Genomic DNA, 13521 nt, shown 5'->3' on the forward strand with positions numbered 1-13521 from the left:
TGTAGTTATCTACCGTCAACAGAGAGCAACAGTGTAACCCAGTTTTAATCTTTATGTAGGTTCAAACTGTTGATGCAAACCCTTCATGAGTTCGGATCTCGCATGGAAAATTCAAAATCCCCATCAAGCGAAAGCTGGCCTCCATTGTTAGTCCACACGGTGCCGCGACATGCCAGTTGTGACATGCCAGTTGTTTGTGAAAGGATTCATCTGCCTTGGGGTGGATTCAAGTGCAGGTCTCCAATGGGTTGTTCAGGTGAACATTATTCTGGTGCGGATGGTACCATTGAGAGTAGGAGTTATAGCTGAGAAAGGGAGAAACCATGATCCAATTATAGCTGTGTGAGGACAATGTTGCTTACTTAGCAAATTTGATCTATGATATGTATGTTGGCACTCCTATATGTGTTTATGCACAGAGCATTGGCTACTTGGATTGTTTGCCAGCATTCTGATATTTGAACTTCAGATAGTTGGATAAAAAAGACGAGGTTTTCTTATAGCAACAGTTTGATTGTTTGGAAGTTTTGGTATAGTAGTGGGGCTTGCAAATTCAATTTGTTGGTTTTGACTTGAGACTGATTTTGTGAACATCACACACAAGAATAATCATTGTTGATAATAGTGTAACACACATCCAAACTTGTTATCGTGACAGTATTTCAATGGGCATGTGGAACCAAAGAAACATGAAAGCAAGACCAGGTTTTTATGATTCTTTCACATGTACTTGTAGTCTTCTGGTACTCATATACTCCTACAAGTATCAAAATAGTACGTAAATGCTTAGGTCAACAGCAACACATGAGGTATTTTCTTGCCTCTCTAACTGATCCTTTGCAAGGAGCTACAAGCTTACAAAATTTACTAGATGTGTGAAATATTCTTCACAAAATACTACGACATCATCCTCCCATAAAAGGAGCACAATATCCTCTAAAAAAAGCTGCAATAACTTCCAGTACATACCATTTAACTAACCAAAGAATACATAGATTTGGCGGACTCTCCCAATATGCACAATCAAATCTACTTGCACGACACAACGAATGCAAAATCCCTTGTCCAGGAGGTGATTTCCCAGCTCCTATCGTCATTATCTCTTCTGGAAGTTGAGCTTCATGATGGCAAAGCCAAATAGGGTCGCAAAGAGCACCGCGAATGCCACGACCACGGCGGCCACCCAACCCAGCCAGCTGTGCTTGAAGCCAAAGTAGTCCTCGACATACTGTGACACCACCACGGTCCTGTTGTTGTCGTCCATCGGAGTCATGATGTCACCGAACTGTGACACCACCAGCCCGTATAGCGTCCATGCCACAGGGCATATCCAGCAGTACCACCTCCACCAGATCGGTGTTTTCTGAAGGTAGCCGGAGGGAAGAACCGGAATGAGCCTTGTTGCATTGGAAATGGTAGACAGAAGTTGCAGGGGGCATGATGAGGTCTTACCGGTCGGGGGATGATGAACCCGGAGAAGAGGTTCCAGATGGCGTAGAATGCGGAGGAGACGATCGAGGCGATGTGATAGTTAGGTGTCAGCCCGACAGCCATCATGCCGTAGAATGTGAAGTAGAGCAGTGTGAAGTACCCAAAGAAGAGGTACCAGAAGAACTTGGCAGCTGTCCACTCAAACCCGATCATGGAGTACACTATGACACCGTATAGAATATCCTGAACCAATGCGTATGGGAGCTCAATGACAACCTGTGAGGAGATAAATTGCTCAGCTCAGTGCCCTGCTCTCTGAATATGGGCCAACAGGCAACAAACAGCAGAAAAAGCCACGTGTGAAATTGATTCCAGGAGGAACGTTCACCTGGCCAAAGGCATAAGGGAAAGCAGAGTACATGCCAGCAGCTCTTTCGCGGTAAAAGACTGTCCGCTCCACGGCCACCACTGGCTGAACTGAGGTACAATTCATGATCCCGATGAACAGAACCGCAGAGTACATTGATCCCAAGGCATTCATCAAATCTTGTGATGTGGACCTGGATTAAGAAGAAAAACATGAATAAAAAACTGAAGGTCAAGCCACATTTGCAATAAGTAATGGTACAATTTGGCGTGACTTACACTTTGCCACCTAGGTCCCAAAAGATGGTGCCAAGGAGGAGAGCAATGATGGTAGTGAAAAAGAACCTAACGGTATTGTAAGGAGGATTCCGCCAGTATGACAGGTTCTGTTTCCACAGGCAAGCCACACATTGTGTAATGGAAGACTGTGCATACGTGCTAGCGAAATGCAGGTCACTTGAACCTGGCACCGGTTGGCTTAATTCCTTTATCAACACCTTGTTCCTCCTGCAAAATGTAACAAGCAACACATCATCTACTGCAGAAATTCCCTGGAGAAGGAAGGTTGGTTAATACTGAAAAGTGCAAAGCGCATTAGTATCTACCAAACGGAAGTATTCTCAAAGATGAAGTAAGTGACTAGTAGGGATTGTAATTTACTTACTGGTAGAGTTCAGATTTCTTGTATATGTCACTGAAATCAACACCTAGAATCTGTTCCTGAGAAGTTGCGGTCACTTCCAGCATCCATGTTGCTGGATTGTAGCCATCTTTAATTTTGCTGACCCCTTGGATCCCCTGGATAATATGAAACCACATGATATTCTCAGTAATTTCCAAGAAATTTCGTAGATGGATAGTCAGATTCCTCTAATAATATTTACCTCGAAATACTTGATAAGATCTGAAGAATGATGTCCAAGTGGACCAGCATAGATCTCTTCTCCACCACGCTTCATAAGGAAAAGCTGCACGCATTGATCAAACATTTTAGACTTTGCAAGTTGCAACATAAACAACCAGAATTTTCTACTTCTCCTAGTGATGTGGGCTTCTTCAAGTGTTTTATCATTCAAAATTTAGAACAAACTTTCCCTACTAAATGTCTCCTAGTGAGAATCGCATGTGCTATGACGAGTGATAGTGTTTTACTACTATTTAAAAACACTAGGAGAATTCCAACTTTTTGGTTGGGATAGTTCAAGGATGGGAAAACCAGCCACAGCAAAACAAGTAATCCTATGTGAAATCTCACTCACCTCATCAAATGCTTCAAATATGTCAATGCTAGGCTGATGTATCGTGCAGACCACAGTTCTACCGGTATCAACAGTGTTCCTCACCGTCCGCATCACAATTGCAGCTGCTCGGGCATCAAGCCCTGAGGTTGGCTCATCCATAAAGATGATTGATGGATTTGCAACAAGTTCCACAGCAATGGTAAGCCTTTTCCGCTGCTCAGTTGACAGACCATTCACTCCAGGAAGTCCAACCAAAGCATTTCTCAGTGGTGTGAGCTCCACAAGCTCCATCACCTCCTCAATGAAGATCTGCACATATAATGGTGAGCAACTATCTACCAAGTGTATCATTCCATGAGTGGAAATTGCAACTATTTTGTGGAACTAACCTTTCTTTTGTTCGAATCGACGTCCTTGGGAAGCCGGAGCCATGCTGAGAAAAGCAAGGATTCATAGACTGTCACCTGCGGCGAGTGGATATCATTTTGTTCACAGTATCCTGATACACGTGCAAAGGTCTCTTGTTTCTTTGGGTATCCTGAAATGCGGATGTCTCCTTCAATGTACCCGCCTGTCTTTCTCCCAGCTAACACATCCATCAAAGTAGTTTTTCCTGCACCACTGACGCCCATCAGTGCTGTCAGCACACCAGGCCTAAAAGACCCACTGACACCTTTGAGGAGCTCCAAACGATCTTCTTGTACACCTTGTGCTTTCATTTCCTGAATTTAATTTCATGACCAGGGTTACAAAAAAGTGTTGAAATCGTATTTGTTGTGTAAGAGATCAACTTTCTATATTTCACCTGTGGCATGTCAACAGAGTATTTGATGTTGTCAAAGGTAAGCGAGAGCGGGTCAAATGGGAGGATCATTCCCTTTTTTGTCGAGACAGAATCATCTTCCATGATTGCTGAATCAGTTTCAGTGTTGACCCCTGTTGATTGATGAGTGCTTGCTGATACCAAGTGATTGCCATCCAGAACCTCCCCTTTGATGTTGGCATGCTTCTCCTGCAGCTCCTCTTCAGATACAGATGGCCAGGAGTTGCCATATGCTGGAAATTAATAAGATGGAATCATTCGCACTTCACAGGTTCAAATAGACTGAAATCAGAGAACAATGAGAAAATCAATTTGGGAGTAACTCACGCTTAAGGTATGTAAGGGCAAGAGTGAAGAGAGCATTGAAGAGTATGGTGAACCCAACCATAGCACCAAAGCCAATCCAGTACCACTTTGCTTCTGTGAATACTCCACGAGACTTGAGGCTTTGCACACCTAGGGTCTCGTTGGAGGCAGTGCTATTCAATATTTTGTCCCAGCTGTGACCCAACATCTCATTCACTGAAATGGCATTTTGTGCATACATCATTGGGGAGATCCAGTAGCCCCAGATCCACCATTTCTTAATTTTATCTGCAAGACGAAATACAGACAAGCATTGATTTAAGAAGAGGCTACATTGCAAAGAATTACAAAGAGAGAAAGATGAGTTCTAACCTTTTTGTAGAATAAATCCTCCCAACACCATGACAACCAGCAACATGAACGATGCGAAGACATTAGAAACAATCATGTTCCTCGATGCCCCACCAATAAACCGGAAGAGTGCTGCTGCCATCTGATTGACTGCTAACAGAATTAGATACTGCTTGAAGAACCTGGGGGCAACTATTACTGTCAGAACATTCATAGTACATTACCAGCGTAATAAGAATGGCTAAGGATAAACATTTAAACAATCGGAAAATCTCACCTGCTGACATTTGGGTCGAACCCAATGACATAGTATGTCAAGAATACATAACCGCCAACCTCGATAAATGTGATGGGTATCTTGAGGATCCATGAGGGTATAGTGTAGGACCATGCTGGAAAGAAAAGGAGATCCCTCTGCTTGAAGAATACAGGCAGCTTGAAGACAGTTAACGCCAGCTCAGAGAAGCCATTGAACATGGTCAAAAGCACACCAAAGAAGACTGCACCCAGGTAGATACCGCCGTCAGTTATTGTGTCATGCTTCATCTTCGTACGGAAGAAGAGAGTCATTACAATGATTGACATCAGCACCAGCTGTAATTCCAGAGCACCAAGGAGTTAGTTATGTTTTAGTTATTTTTTCCTTACATGCAAATCGATCATACTGGTTGGACTTGTGAGTTACCTGGAAGGTTCTGAATATGTAGACAAAAGAGTTCCTCTTCATGAGAAGGATCTCGCGGTCTATGTTTGCTTTGAGCAGCTCCTTGCCACTCACGCCGTACCTTGTGGTGGTTAGTGCGGCTGGGTGGCTTTTGCTCTTGTCGAACGGAACAGCAAGCTCATTTGCTATAGCTCTCCCCGTGTGGAATGACTTAAATGCAGTTGCAAATTCCTTCACAGACACAAACCTGTAGGGCGCATCAAGTCTCGCCCAGTACTGTTTCTGATCTTTTTTCGAAGTCACCTGCCCAGCATTTCAAAGAGATAAGATAACAAGAACTTTATGCATTTATGTATACTGCGATACGGTGGCACAATACATACTTCTTGCAGGAAGTCAGCAACACCTTTCCTCTCAGGGCATCTGAAACCTACTGACTCAAAAAACTCAAGCACTTCCTCTCGGGGGCCCTGGTAGACAACCTGACCATCTGAGAGGAGTATGATGTCATCGAACAAGTTATATGTCTCAGGTGCTGGCTGCAGTAGGGAGATAACAGCTGTGCCACCGAGGATGTGAATGGACTGCCTGAGTGAATTCACAATTTGGAATGTAGTGGAACTATCAAGCCCAGTTGAGATCTCGTCCATGAAAAGTGCCCTCGATGGCCCAACCAGCATCTCACCTGCATGAAACATCCAAATGATATAATTCAGAAAGAACTTCAGCAAAGCCAATGTTGTTGACCTATTATGGTTATGAAAGACAGTTTTACCAGTTGTAACACGCTTCCGTTGTCCACCAGATATGCCCCTGAGCATCTCATCCCCTACCATTGTGTCTGCACATATCTCTAGTCCTAATATCTGCAGCAAGTGGGGTGTACATAGTTAAGACAAATTTGAGTAAGTCTGATCTAAATTTCTAGACTTGAGGCTAAAAGTTGCAGTGTACCTTTAGAATATAGTCAGTGACCACATTGGCATCTTGCCCACCCATTGCAGACGCCTAATTAAATTAAGCAGGAAAACAATACTCAGTTTTGATTATGATTGGTCAATTATTCAAGGAAACATAATCTATGATTAAAAAAATCTACTGGATTTAGTCAGGATTGCATGCCTTCATGAATGCATCAATATCAGCATCGGGTTTGATACTGGCCGCCTTCTCTCGCCTTGACAGCTCAGTCAACATCTCTAACAACATAAAGGAAAGAAGCAAAATCCAATAAGCATATCAATGAATAGTGTAAATTCTACATGGTAAGCAAGCCGAACGAATGCATATGCATGTATCGCGTGAATAAAGTTGCTCAGAAGTGTACCAAAACGGGAGCCGACACCCTGGCAACGTGCAGAGAATGCAAGCGTCTCCCTCACAGTCATCTCTCCTATGTGGAGGTCATGCTGGCTGATGTACGCTGCCGTCCTCTCTGGAACAAACTCTGTCATCTCATGACCATTATAGGTCACTTTGCCTGAAAACTGCACCGTGTTTCACCATAACATTAGGCACTGGACATTTCATTAGAGTAGTTCGTACAAAGCATGCATCAGTTGCCTATGAAAGATGCCCTGTTTCTTGAATGCCCAGTTTTGTGCAGAAGTTCACAACAAACTAAAATAAATGCCGACGAAATGCGATGAACGAGATAATGCAGACTGGTTTCTTGCGAGGTGCAATATTTGCAAAGAAATACACAAGGATACATTTTGACTTTGTACTACCTTGAGGTCTTTGCCAAGCCTTCCGGCCAAGGCCAGCAAGAAAGTGGTCTTGCCTGATCCAGGCGGACCTAGCAGAAGTGTCAACCTGCATAAACGTAAAGGACGTGAGGTTGACTGATCGAAGAAGCCAAGAAATCCAATCCTTAACTCCTTCTCTCTTTAGGAGATTAATTACTAATCGATTCACCAACACAAGCCAAACCAACAGGAATATAGAATTACTCTAGTAACTCATCGAATTTGTAGATGGAAATTGGAAAATAGTTTGACTTTCTTGAGGACAAAAAGAAAAAAAAATATAAAAGAGCGATTGTTTTACTCACTACCTGCGAGGCTTGATGATTCCGCTGACGTCGTGGAGAATGGGCATGATCTGCTTCCTACTGGGCAGTATGTGCAGCGCGTTCGCCGCTTCCTGCGTCGAACAAAGAGGCGCACCAACCAAAGCTCAAAATTGATCGTCTTTCACTATCGGAAGTAACGGGTGGAATGGCTGGCCTACGTACCTCGACCGTGTTGACGACGGAGTTGAGGACGGTGGGCAGGCCGCTGCTGCCGACGCGCACCTCCGCCTCCGCCCCAAGGTTCTGGAACCGCACCTCGATCGTGGGCATGTCAATCCCGACCCTGCAGCAAACAAACACGCGCGCGCGCGGAAATCGTCAGACACCCGCCGGCGAGCGATTCTTGATCCTTGAGCGGGCGAGAAGGTATACCTGTCGACGCGGTCCTTGAGCTTGAGCAAGAATCGCTCGTTGTCCTCGTCGGCGACGTGGACGAGGCGCTCCAGCAGCGCCCGCCTGTCGCGCGGGCCGAGGCTGAGCACGTCGACGTCCACGAGCCCCTTCCGGCCGGGCGCCTCGGCTCCGTCGGCCCCGAGGTCGAGCGGCACGATGGCGCGGCGGACGCGGTCGTAGGTGGGCAGCTTCTCCAGTGCGGCCCAGCGGAGCGCCTCCTCGTCGTCCTCCTCCCTGGACGACCGCGAGAACACGTCGTCGCCGCGCCGCCACATGGAGACGCTGCCTCCCCGTCGCATACTCGCCACCTTCTGGATGTCCCCCGCCGCGTCCATCTCGCTATCCCTCCTCCTCCCCCCTTTACCACCACAATGCGGAGCTGACACCCGCTTGACAATGGGAGAGCGTTGAGGCGGAAGGTGGGGTTTTTGTAGGGGTGACGCGTTGGGACGGGGCGAGACGGGAGGGGGGGAAGGGAAGGGGTCGCCTGCCGGTCGTGACTAGTCGTGACAGACGGTCAGAGCCGTCAGCCGCGCCGCCGGGGAGCTTTGCTCCTTGCGAGACACCTCGCCCCCCTGGCTGGGCCTGGCGCTGCAATGCTGGACCGGGCTGGGCGGCTTGTTGCTTCTAGGTGACCTGTTTTCGCGTGGGAATGGGAGAGAGGGGAATCGTCAATTAACGGACTGCCGTGCCGCCCTGTCGTTTCTAGGAGGCCAAGCATTTTCAGTCTCGTTTTTTGATTGAGCCCGCCTGGGCTACAGACGAAGGTCCACGTACGGAGTACGGTCTTTGTTTCATCGATTCATCGATAAAACTTCAAACACGCGGGACAGGCAGATCAAAGGCGTGTTTTTAGTTCAAAAAAGTCCTCTAAACGTGGTGAAGCTCCACTGTTCATCTACCGTTTCACCCCCTCACAGTTTCCTATCCATCCACAGTTTCCTATTCCTGGCCATCCGATCCTACCTGCACACGCCGGATGCTTGCCACGCCCACCCCCCACCGCCCCTCCTGCTCCCTCCCAGCTTCCTCCGACAATCAAAAAAAGCGGCCTCCTCTGCGCGCTCCACCCGGGCAGGCCGGCGGCGTGCCACCTCTGTGGCTCAGGCGCACGAGCGCACGCCGGCGGTGCCCGGCACCAGCCACCATGTGTTCGCTGAAATGCTCTTGAGTCTTGAGGTAATATATGATGCAGTTTTCATTTCTTCTGGATTATTGAGTGTGCTTGACAAAGATTTGACTGCTTCCTTGCGGTTCCTTGCGAATTGGACAGATATCTTTGGTTATTAACCAGCAGTGAATCATCTGCCATCACCAGTCAGTCTAGCAGCGGCAACCGCCGCGCCCACGGCCCTCTCGCACGGCAGGTGGAGCACCACCGTCCCCATTGAGCCTCTTCAGTATATGTGCATTTGTATATTTTTTGTTTACCCTTTACTTTGTGTTTTTTTTTGTACTACCTGGATTATGGGTGTGTTTAGTTCTCCATAGAATGCAAAATGTAAAATGTCAACTACTTCGGAATGATGAAATACAAAATGCCAAAAATTTCAGGGTTCTTTTTACTTCCATGTAAAATGTAGAATTTATTGCCATCATTAGGGCCTCTTGAGGCTTTTTTGGTCTCTTAAGTTCAAAATCTAAAATGGAGAATAGTTACCTTTTTGCCAAAAAAAATTTGCATAGTGTTTAGTTCTATTATGCAGAATGATGGACCAATACCCAAATTTTTTTTTGGGATGAAAGAGGAACTAAACACCCCCTATAACTATGGTTGCTGCTTCTTTATTGGGTGGTACTGCAAGGAAAAACACCTACAATGTGATGCTTTTCCATGCTGGAAAGAGTTCATGTCTGTTTATCATACCGGCTATGAACATTTGATTCAATTTCAGTCTATTTGCAATAACAATACAAGCGATAGTTTTCTGAGAAGAGGAGAAAATGCATAATTTTCTATGTTCGTCAAGTACCCATTATTTCTTTGCTAGCCTTTTTTCTGTCATCACTAATTTTAGCTTCAGCATTAATGAGAGGTGGCTGGAGTTGAACTTAACATCCTGGATTTTTATTCGGTTCATTTAATTGTTTCAACAATTTTGGATGTAGGGACGGGCCCTTTTACAGACGCCAATTTTCCAAGGTTTAGCAGTGACCATTTTGAGCATATTGATACAATATATACATATCCAGGGATTCATCTTCGAGGCCCTTCACCACTCAGCCTTTTTTGTGCATTCAAATATTATCCTGTTGGTGTCACAAATGGTTCGGTATACAGTATCAACTCTATGATGAATCTGGAAGTAGGTGCTTTCGTTTTATTAATTCCATGCCCATTGTTTTCATTTATGACATCATCTTTTACTGAATTGCAAATCTCCATTGTTTTCTTACTCTCTTTTTATTTGTATATATGTAGTCAGCTTCAACAATGCCCACACCATTGATTGCTCAGAACATTGTCACTGCAAGGCTACAGAATTGCTGCAATTAATTGATATTGGAATCGCTGGCTATCGCCACACCCAGCCTGGACATGCCAAAATCTTTGGGTTCTTTGCAGCCCGAGATAAGATTGAACCTTTACGCAACTGCGTTTAGCAAAGCCTAAAGCTGCAAGTCACATCGTCATTGTAGAGCAAACACTTTGTAGCTTTACTCATTCTCAATGTAAGTTGAACTGATCAATCTTTTGCGAAACATGCAAATACCATTCAGATTTTATTTTTTGATTTTTAAGTTCCCAGGTTGGGGATACAGTGTGAGAAAATGATGACTCTGGCGCTAAATAGGAATTATGGTAGGTTATGGTTCTTTTTGTTATTGTACTGAATCCAACCACAATATTCAATCCACACTCCAAGTAGCATTCGGATTTCAAGAGCATCTCCATCTGAATGCAATATTAGTTCCTTCCTTGCTAAATGGGCACTGCCATTAAGTGCCACTATCAGAAAATCGTACCAAAGCACAATATCTTACTATTCTTTTATTTTTGTTTCCACAAAAAAAAAACTCGGTTCCCCTTGAAATAGTTACTTTGTGATAGCCAGCTATGAATAGGCACATTGGTACCGCCAACTACCTGTGGTGTGGTAGCTTTGTTGAATCCATAATTTGTGCTTTTCTTATATACTTCATCCATCGGTAATTCAGTACGGCATCCAAAATGCACAGAAGATTTTAAATCAAGACTCCAGCAGTTGTTATCTGCTACATGAGACCTTTTGCATCACTAATCATCTCATGTCATTGTATTATTGTGCTCAGGTTGATTATTTGAACCTAAAAAGCAACCAGAGGTTGATGTTTATACAAGGCAGAAGGACGATGGATCCAACGACTGCATGGCAGCAAAGGTATCATGATCTTAACCTGCTGCAAAAATTTTATTCATGAACTTCTCTTGGTAACAAAGCTATCATGATCTTAACCATTAGTTTGTTTCTTTCTTTACAAATTCCAGGAAGGCCCGATCATAAGTGCTCGCATTGTACCGCTCTGTTTTGGAATGAGGAATGAATCCGTGCTCATTCATAGTAATCAACATATCCTCATGTAAGAGTGCCACAAGCTTTGTGCTATGCCTAAATTCCCCCTTTTTCATTCACGAGCTATCAAAGTATCTTTTCGGTATTCAATTTTTTCTTTTCAGCCCAACTTCATGCTTCATCCTACATGGAACAGCATACTATCACACCTATTCAGCTGTAGCACCGCTTGTGATAGGAGATAAATATTAGGACAAACATATCATTAATAGACGTTTTAAATACTCTTTAGTAGTGATTAATAATTCTAATGCATTACTGATGGTCTAAATTGTTAGAATTAATTGTTTTCTACTTTAATTACTTAGTTACTTGTGTAATCTCCTAGCTTTAATCCCCTAGCTAGTTGTGCAGCGTTAATGCCCAGCTGGCCCCTTAGATGTGCAGGGTTAATGCCCAGCTGCCCCCTTGGGACTTGGCTGGCCCCTTGGGATTCGGCTGGCCCTTTGGGCCACCCTCCTCCTCTCTATTTATATGTAAACTCACATGTAATCTCGTCCTTAAGCAATACAGAGCCTGTTTGGCTATTGTCTATCATGGTATCAGATCAAACTACGATCTATCTGCTTCCACTCCCACTCCACCCGATCCAGGCTGCGCGCGCGCCCTCTGCTGCTGCTGCGCGCGCCCATGGCCACCTCCAGCTCCTCCGCCATGGCTGCCGCGGCCAAGCTCTGTGATGAAGCCCTCTCTGCTGCCAAGCACCTGGAGGATGAGGCCTCCTCTCTGCGCTCCACCAACACCGAGCGCAGCCAGCAGCTCGAGGAAGAAGCTGCCCTTCTAAAGTCCGCTGCCGCTGCCCAGGAGCGTGTCCGCGTCGCGGCTGTTGCTCTTGACAAAGAGCGCGCAGAGGCGGATACCCTGGAGCAGCAGGCTGCGGCCCTTCGGGATCGCCTCCGGACCGAGCTTCTGGATGACGACGCTGAAGACGACGACCTCCACTCCGCTTACTCTGAAGCTGCGGCCATCGCCCACCTCCACAGTCAAGCTACTGCCGTCCAGAACATCAAGAACTTAATCCCCATAGTTCTTGATCTTCAATCTTCCAACTACTCCAAGTGGCGCGGCTACGTCCTCCTCATCCTCGGCGCTTTGCCTTGAAGGATCACATCCTCACCAACGACTCCCGCCCCTACAATCCAGCGTGGTCGCGCATGGACTGCGTCGTCCTCTCTTGGCTCTTCAACACCATATCGCCGACCTCCTGGACGTCATCCACGAGCACGACGGCCTCACCGCTCGGGAAGCATGGTGTCAGCGTTTTCCCCACGGGGGGTCACACCAACGAGTGAATTTGTATGCGTGCTCCCTTTTCCAGATGGTGATGCAAAAAGACACAAAGATTTATCCTGGTTCGGGCAAGAGAAGGCCCTACGTCCAGCGGGGGAGGGAGAGTTTGTATTATTTTGCACCTAAGTGCTTGTACAGGGGTGAATACAAGCGTGGTATGGAATGAGATGGAGTATGAAAGTTCTACTGCGTATGAGTGTTGTCCTGTGTCCGCTCCCGGGCCTCCCCTTTTATAGTTCCAAGGAGAAGCCTAGGGTACAAGTATAGGCGTCAGAGTAGGGGTCGATAGAGGTATGGCGCGCGGACCTACTCGAGGCCTCCGTACCGGCGTGGTCTCGAGCCGTCCTGTCCTGGTAGCTTGATGATGATTACGCGTGCCCCTGTATCCCGCTCTGTGCGCCGTCGTGGACTGGTTTATCAGTTGTACGCCTGTACGTCATGGCGGCAGATACGTCGGAGTAGATGCAGTGCTGTCACTCGACGCCTAACCCTTCCCCAGGAAGGAAACATGTCTGGTCGAGGGTCGGGCGCCGCGTAACGCCTTGCTAGCCGGAGCGTTGACCTTGGATGTCTCGAAGGGGTCTTGATTAAACGTTCCGACCCTGCTTCCTGCGTCCTGACATGCTCTGGATCGTTTGGTGGGGAAGGCTGCAAAAAGAATGACGGGACGGGTGCCTGTTTCCTATCACGCTTCCCGTGACTGGCGTGTTAGGTGGGAACGCGACAGGCACATTAAATGCCCTGGTTCCCGTGCCCGCGTCAGGCGGCGGGCGGCGTCCTTGCGCTCGACGCCTCCCGATTCGCTCGAGCCTGTTTCCGTATTCGACGGTAGCGGGCGCTCGAGCCCCGATTGATTCGCTCGACACTCTTTCCATCTTCGAGGCTGTGATTGTTGACGATCGTACGCATGAATGGGTAGAGCGTCGAGTTGGGGGCCTCGACTTGCGTACGGGCGATCTCATTATGTACATCAGTTAGGATACCCCTTACTGATATCCTCGACACATGGCTCGGGATTGAACAGCAGT

General features: G+C 46.5%; 1 pseudogene; it reads right to left on the reverse strand.

The window, feature by feature from the left end:
- LOC8054362 lies at window positions 792–8029 on the reverse strand (annotated as a pseudogene).

Source organism: Sorghum bicolor, chromosome 3 (genome assembly GCF_000003195.3).
Source record: "Sorghum bicolor cultivar BTx623 chromosome 3, Sorghum_bicolor_NCBIv3, whole genome shotgun sequence".
Classification (NCBI taxonomy): Eukaryota; Viridiplantae; Streptophyta; class Magnoliopsida; order Poales; family Poaceae; genus Sorghum; species Sorghum bicolor.